Source organism: Cornus florida, unplaced genomic scaffold, assembly GCF_030987335.1.
Source record: "Cornus florida cultivar Cherokee Brave unplaced genomic scaffold, ASM3098733v1 CherokeeBrave_3.0.0_Hap2_Chr09, whole genome shotgun sequence".
NCBI classification, from domain to species: Eukaryota; Viridiplantae; Streptophyta; class Magnoliopsida; order Cornales; family Cornaceae; genus Cornus; species Cornus florida.
In genome coordinates, this window is record NW_026775579.1 from 49,311,364 (window position 1) to 49,319,221 (window position 7,858).

The 7,858-nt window shown below is 37.7% G+C and overlaps 1 pseudogene; it reads left to right on the top strand.

Annotated features, from left to right (window-relative positions):
- Positions 1-1,052: 1,052 nt before the first annotated feature.
- On the top strand, positions 1,053-1,151 carry LOC132275645 (small nucleolar RNA R71; annotated as a pseudogene).
- Positions 1,152-7,858: the final 6,707 nt, after the last annotated feature.

The window sequence follows — 7,858 nt, forward strand, 5'->3', positions numbered from 1 at the left end:
AACTTGGCCCTCGCCTAAATTGCACACTCTTAAGCTTATGGTAGGACGACGACCACACCGGTTCACTCTCTTCATTGGACATACCCACTTGGTTGTCCACAATCTTCCCACTACTCAAGGTAGTCACCGCATTGACATGCTCTATTGTGTGACCTTCCGATGAGGAATAAGTCTCCACAACATATTGTTGCTTTTGTGGGGCATTCAGAGGCATTTTCCCTTTCTCTCTAGCATTTAATGTGTTAGCTATTTTCCCTACTTGGGTCTCTAGCTTAGCAATGGATTGAGAATAAGAATGAAGCAATTGAGTGTTAGCCTCTATAATGCCTAGAGCGGTCAAAACTTTCTCTTCAAAAGCGGGACTCCTAGCATTTCCTTAGGAATATGATTGATTCGGAAAATGAGAATTTGAAAATTGGTTTCCTTGTGATTGGTATGATGATCTAAAACCTTGGGAACCTTGGTATTACATTGGAGGTGGAACATACTTTCCTTGAAAACTACCTTGGGAAGGGTTTGAGCCCTCCCCTTGGCTTTTCCAAGAGAAATTCGGGTGATTCCTCCAACTATGATTGTAGTGATTGCCATAAGGATTGTTCCCTTGATTCACAAATGTTGCATTTACTTGTTCATGATGCTCACTTTGCACATGTCCATGGGGACAATTGGAAGTAAAATGTAAAACACTTGAACAAGTCATACATGTCTCATTAGATGCATAATGAGAATGGTTAGGGAAGGAAGATACTTGATTTGCAAAGTTTTGGTTGATCAAGAATTGATCAAACCTTTCAGATAATGATTTCATCTCGGAGGCAATTTTATTGGAGTGGTCGACTTGATGTAAGCCAACACTCTTCCTACCACTAGAATTTCTACCATTCTTTGAAGATAAAGTACGATGCAAAGAATTTTCACTTATGCTCTCATAAAGACTCCACACATCATCCTTGTGCCTATCAATGTAAGAGCCACCCATGGAAGCATCAACCATGCCCTTGTAATTATCCGATAAGCTCTCAAAGAAATATTAAACTAATTGCCGTTTAGGTATGTCAGGATGTGGACACTTCCTAAGTAATTCATTAAAGCGTTCCCATGCCTCATGAAATGTTTCCCCATCCCCATGTGAAAATTCCCTAATTGAAGTTCTCATGGCATTGTTCTTAGAAACCGAATAGTACTTCTTCAAGAACTCTTGTTGCATTTCTGCCCAAGAAGTTATTAAAAAAGGTCTAAGATTGTTAAACCAATATTTTGCCTTGTCTTTAAGGGTGAATGAAAAAAGTTTAAGCCTTAAGACCTCTTCCGGTATGTCCGTGTATTTCACGGTGGAACATACTTCAAGAAATTCATCCAAATGCTTGTAAGGTTCTTCACTTAGAAGTCCATGATAGTTAGGAAGCATTTGAATGGTTTGTGGTTTGATCTCATAGTGGTGTGCTCTAAATGGTGGCAATTGAATGCATGTGGGTGCATTATATTCATTAGGCACATTGTGATCTCTTAAAGAAAGGAGAGGATTAACAATTGGAGGTGTAACATAGGCACCTTGATTGCCTTGAATGATGGGAGGTGGTGGAGCATAGATTAGCCTAGGCATTCCCAATGGAACTTGGCCTTGTTGTTGTGGTGGATGAACAAATGGCCTCGGCATACCTAATGGTATTTGCATGTTATCATGATGCATATTGGGGTGGAGGATACCTTGTTGGTCTATGTGACCAAGGTCCTCCACATGGTCCTCATTGTGTCCTTCCATTGATGAAATGGATTGACTAGAACTACCTCTTCCCCTAGGGTTTTGAACAATGGATTCAAGATAAAAATTTAAAGGGACAAGAGTGGGTCTCAATGATCTACGACCATGCATGCACAATGCAACACAACAAGCAATAATGACAAACACTTCACTTTCACAACAAGTCAACAATCAACAAACTTCATCCACATACAATGTTCCCATACTCCCATTCTATCAATAATGTGCAAGAAAAGTAAATTAGCTCCACGTGGGCTTACGATTTATCTAAGAATTGAAATACAAGCCTCCACGCGGGCCGACGATTTATTAGAGATTGAGTAAGAAAAAGCTCACAAAGGTCCTTTAGCACTTCAACTCCAAATTTTTTAGCTTTTAGCTTAGCAATTTTTTTAATATAATTTTAGCCTTTTTCCTTGCTTGCTTAGCTTCTTTGCTTGAATGCTCATTTGTTCACCTTCTTACTCAATGCACCTAGTCAAATAAGAACAAACACAATAAGTAACAAAAATTGAAAACAAAGTAAAGACACGATCAAAAGAGTACTAATTCCTAATTGATTCCGCAAATACGACGTTACCAATCAATCAATCTCAGGCAACGACGCTAAAAACTTGGTATGCTCCGGGTCGTCACTCTGAAACCCAACAGTTTGTACACACCGCTAAAAGAGATAGCGGTGTAGAGCTATGATGAATGTGGCCAAGTTTTACATTTAGAAATTTGTCACTACTACCTTTCACTAAAAATATAACTAGGGCAAGTAGGGATCGTCCCAAGGGATTGAGGGTCGTACTAGGTTGTGGAATCAAAATTAGGGTTAGTAGGTCGAGTGATCAAAATAGTGGTTGGTGGTTGAATTACACTAAAATGCAATTTAAACTAAAGTAAACAATAATGTAATAAAGAGATTAAAAGAGAGAGAATGATTTTGGAGTTTAGAGATCGCCACTAAGCATAACTTTTCTACACCCTTAATGAATGATTAATGAGAGGAAAAACTTGTATTGTAACAATGTGTGTGTGTGTGGTTGTTCCAACAAGCATGGAAGACAAATTAAGCATATATTGTCTAAACAACACGGTGGATACCACAACATATCAAATTAAGCCATTAATCCTTTTTTTAAGCTCACAATCCAAACACATCACAAGGTTAAAGGTATATGTTACTTGCTTATATAAGTATGGAACATCAACAACAAGCATGGATTATCCTCCCATTTAACATCTAAACTATAACTACACTACAATTAAGCTAATGACATGAAATTAAACTAATTAAACTAAGGGAGAGGTACAATCCATCAAGAAATGAGTATGAACCATCAAATAAACCACAAGAACATTCCATTAAGCATTATGTCTTGACAATCTGTAGATCTATAGCATTAATACACATAAACATGCATCAACAACACAAGAAATAGAGACAAACACATGAACATCTATTCTAGCATACATAGATAAATGGATAGAATGAAATGATTAATTTGAAGCATTAAACCATACAAATCATTGAATAAACAAGATATATATATATATAAAAGTGTTAAAACATGTATCACAATACAAATCCCCTCAAAAATACATAAATCAAGAAGTAAAAAACATGCTTAGGGCTAACTCTAGCCCCAAGAGGATGTCTAGCCACTCATGGATGATGTCTTCCAACCCTCAAGGGCAAGCTCTATGGAAGAGATCTGCTCCTTGTTTGATGAAAAACCTCCAATGGTGTCTCTAGCCTCCTCATCTCCTTTGCTTCCTCTCTAAGTATAAAAGTATAAAAGTCTCCCTCAAAAAGTGGCTCATATTCCTTATATAGGTAGGTCAAACATCACCCAAAATGAGCTGGGCTCGTACACCAATAATCCTCTAATGATTGGATATGAGACAATTTTTAATGAGCTGGAATTTGGATTTTCTCAGGATTTGGGAAGTTCGATCAATCAAACTTGTGGTGAGATCATTCAAACATGGCTGAGATCTATCGAATTGAAGATGGATCGATCCTCAATGGCGGCGCCTTTTTAGATAAAAACAAATCTGAGATATTTTGAAGATATTTTTGGGAAAAGGACAAAAGTGGTTGGTAGGGTGGTACAGCTAGATAAGATCAATCATGTGGATAATGACAAGAAAGTTCGATCGATTAGAGAATGAAGTTTGATCGATCGAACTTTTGGGATCTTTGAAAATGACATCATGGCCTGGATCTATCTTGAAGTGTTAAAATCGATGAAAATTGGATCGATCGAACTTTTCTTGAGATCGATTGAAGTTGCTGAAATTTCACATTTTGCTTCCTTTTGCTCTACTTTGCTCATTTCTTTGATTTATCCCAGAATTGCTTCAATTATGCTCTTATTTGGCTAAGTTAGCTTATTTTAGGGATAAGTACCTGAAAATAGAAATAACACGAAATCAATCTAAAGCGAAAAAAAAAGATAGATAAATGTTCTAGAATACCTAAGCTTAAGGGGTTTTAATGCGCACTTTTCAGCGCTCATCATCCTCCAAGGTCTGTATACGCTCTCCTAGGCCAGGTGTCTGTACTGGAGAATCAGGGATGACTGGGTCAGGAGAATGATGCTCATCCTGGCTAGGCTCTAGGAAATATAGTGGTGACCCTGCCCAAGAGTGGTATTGTGAAGTTTCCGATTTTCGCCATTTTCTTTTTTTCTAAAATTTTGTCGCTGCAAGGGTATTTTTGTCTTTTCACATTTTTTGTGCTAGACAGTGTGGAGTGTACCGGTTGTGTCCTAAAATTTTTTTGGGGCATTTCATTGAGTCTAGGACTCTTTGAAATGTAAGGGTGACCATTTTCGCATTTTTTTCAGTTTATCGAGCCGGACACACGGGACCCGCTACGGAAATTATTGCTCGCGGGAAATTTTATTGGGTCCAATTGCATTATGTTTATTTTATTTAATGTGATTTAGAGGATTGTGAATTAAATGTGTGTATATATATTTATGTGGCGTAAAATGAGGATAAAAGAAAAAGAGAAAAGAGATTAAAAAGGGTGGGACCCACCACTATCACAAAAAGGGGTTAGAGATCATTTTTGATCTCATTTCTTAACCCTCTCTCTCTCACTCCCGCTGGTCCTCTCTCTCCCTTCCTTGGCTTCACTTTTTCTTTTCTTTTTTTGCTTCCAATCTTTGAAGTTAGATTTCTCTCTCAATACTAGGAGTTTTTAGAAGCCGTTTGCGGCAAATCGAAGCCCACGATGAGATCTTCAAATCCATACCAACAATTCCAGCTTTGGGCCTCTATAGGGAATTCGAAATTCTTGACCCATTTGAGGGTTTTGCACCAAATCAAGGTAGGGGTTCTTAATCCATGAAGTTCTTGTGCTTTAGTGAGTTATCTCTTTATGATTAATTTATGTAGAATCTAACAAATTATTGGTTGTTGTGTATATATGTTAATGGTGATCATGTATATTGAATGTCCTATGTGAAGAGCATGCTTAAGTGTTGTGTTTTAAGTGTATATCATGCTAGATCTTTGTTGTATAAAAGCATGCTATGATCTTTTTAGTAATTCTTGTAAACCATACCTTGTTGATTAAAATTGCACTAGTTGTGGGATGATAAATATATGTACATAGCATTGATACATCTGTGCATTAGCATTGGGCAAGAAATGGGAAAAATTGTTTTGAAATGAAAATGGGAAATTTCAGGAAAGTGTTTTGATGAAATAATTTTATGAAAACCCGGTCGCCGCAGAGTTACCAAATGGCCGGTAGGTTAATGTAACCTAGAGGGAACTAGGGAGACTGCCCTAGCGTGGCTGAGCAATCTGGCCCCATAATGACGCTGCAGAGGTACCAACAGTCAGGAACAGTAGCCAATCATTCTCTCGGTGCTGAAGGGGTACCAAAGGGAGTTACATTAACGGTTTGAAAAGTGATGGATTTGAATGTTGAAAATGGGGAGCGACATCGGCATGCATTGCATTATATTGCACCGTATGGTTTATGTTGAGATTAGATATGATGTTGTATTTTTCTGACATGGTATGATCCCACTTCCCATTGTCCTATTCATTGTTTGGACTCACGGGGACACAAGAGACATGTCTTAAGTACCACCTGCTGAGCAAATTGCTCACCTTCCATACTCAACATTTTTTCAGGTCATAGCAAGGAATTGGTAGATGAAAATCCACCATAGTCTTGAGGGAACTTGAATGGACATTTTTGGAGATATTTTGTAGAACCTGAATTCATTTTGTAAAGCTCTTGCCATGAAGTGTATTAAGTTCATTTGGTTTGTAAATAATAATGTAACTCGATATTGTAAACTCATTTTGATGTAAATTGTTCATGACGTAAAGTTTAAGTTTGAGACTCATGTATTTAATTCTAATGATGTTTTATATGATCACGTGTTGGTAATCTAGCCTATGACCATTAAGTAGCATATTTTTTATTGCATGGAACAAGTTTGGAGTAATTGTAGGGTTCCCATTCCAGTTTCCTTCCACCTTCAAAGTACAGTACCTTAGTTTCAGCTCCAAGGCTCGAGGAAGCCATTTCGGTCGACCGAAATGGTGTATCGGTCGACCGAACCAATGGCACATTCTCAGCATCTCCCATTTCAGTCGATCGAAATGGGGTTTGGTCAACCGAACTGATGAGCGCTGAAAAGTGCGTATTTAAATCCCTTAAGCTTAGGCATTCTAGTACCTTAATCTATCTTACTTTACCATTTTAGATTGATTTCGTATTATTTCCATTTTCAGGCACTTATCCCAAAAATAAGCTAACTCAGCCAAATAAGAGCTTAATTGAAGCAATTCTGAGATTAAACGAAGAAAGGAGCAAAGTGGAGAAAGAAATAAGCAAGTGAAGCCAAAGGTGGAAAGTAGCTAAGTTCGATCGATCCAACTTCAAGGTTCGATCGATCGAACACTGATCGATCTCAGCATTTCAAGATAGATCCAAACCTTGACCTAAAGTAGGAAGTCCAACGTTCGATCGATCCAACTTCCATCTTCGATTGATCAAACACTTTTGTCCTTATTCAAATGATTGATCATATCCACAGTTGTACCACCCACTAACACTTCTGTCCTTTTCCCAAAAATATCTCCCAAAATATCTCGGATTTGTCTTTTCCCAAAAAGCTCAGCTAGTTAGATCGATCCAACCTAAGTTTGATGGATCTCAACCAGTTCGATCGATCCAAGTCCAAGGTTCAATCGATCGAACTTCCTCCAGTGCGAAAAAGTTAAATTTCCAGCTCATTGAAAGTTGTCCTTTATCCAATCATTGGGGAATATTGTGTGCACGACCCCAACTCATTTTGTGTGTTATTTGACCTACCTATAAAAGGAATATGATGCACTTTTTTAGAGAGCTTCTTAGAGAATTGGGAAAACAACCTTAGAGGCAATTCTTAGAGTAGAGGAGGAGGCTAGAGACACCATTGGAGACTCTTCATCATCCAAGAAGCAGATTTCTTCCATGGAGTTAGCCCTTGAGGGTTAGAGGAGCACTACCATGAGTGGCTAGACATCCTCTTGGGGCTAGAGTTAGCCCTAAGCATGCTTTCTATATCTTAATCTTATGTATTATTGAGGGATTAGTGTTGTAATTGATGTTTTGACACTTTGATATATATAGATCTTGTTTATTCAATGATTTATGTGGTTTAATGCTTTCTATTGATCATTTCATTCTATCCATATGTCTATGTATGCTAGAGTAGATGTTCATGTGCTTATCTCTAGATTTTGTGTTATTGATGTATGTCTATGTGTATTGATGCTATAGATCTAGAAGTTGTCAAAACCTAGTGCTTAATAGCACGCTCTTATGATTTTCTTGATGGTTCATACTTGTTCCTTGATGGATTGTGCCTCTCCCCTAGTTTATTTTCATGCTATTAGTGTAGATGTAGTGTAGTTGTAGCGTAGTGTTAGATGGGAGGACAATCCATGTTTGTTGTTTGTTGTTCCATGCTTTTGAACGCAAGTAGCATATGTCTCTAACCTTGTGGTGTATTTGGATTTTGAGCTTAATGAAAGGATTAATGACTTTTTTTGATCTATTGTGCCTTTCACATGTTGTTTAGACAATAT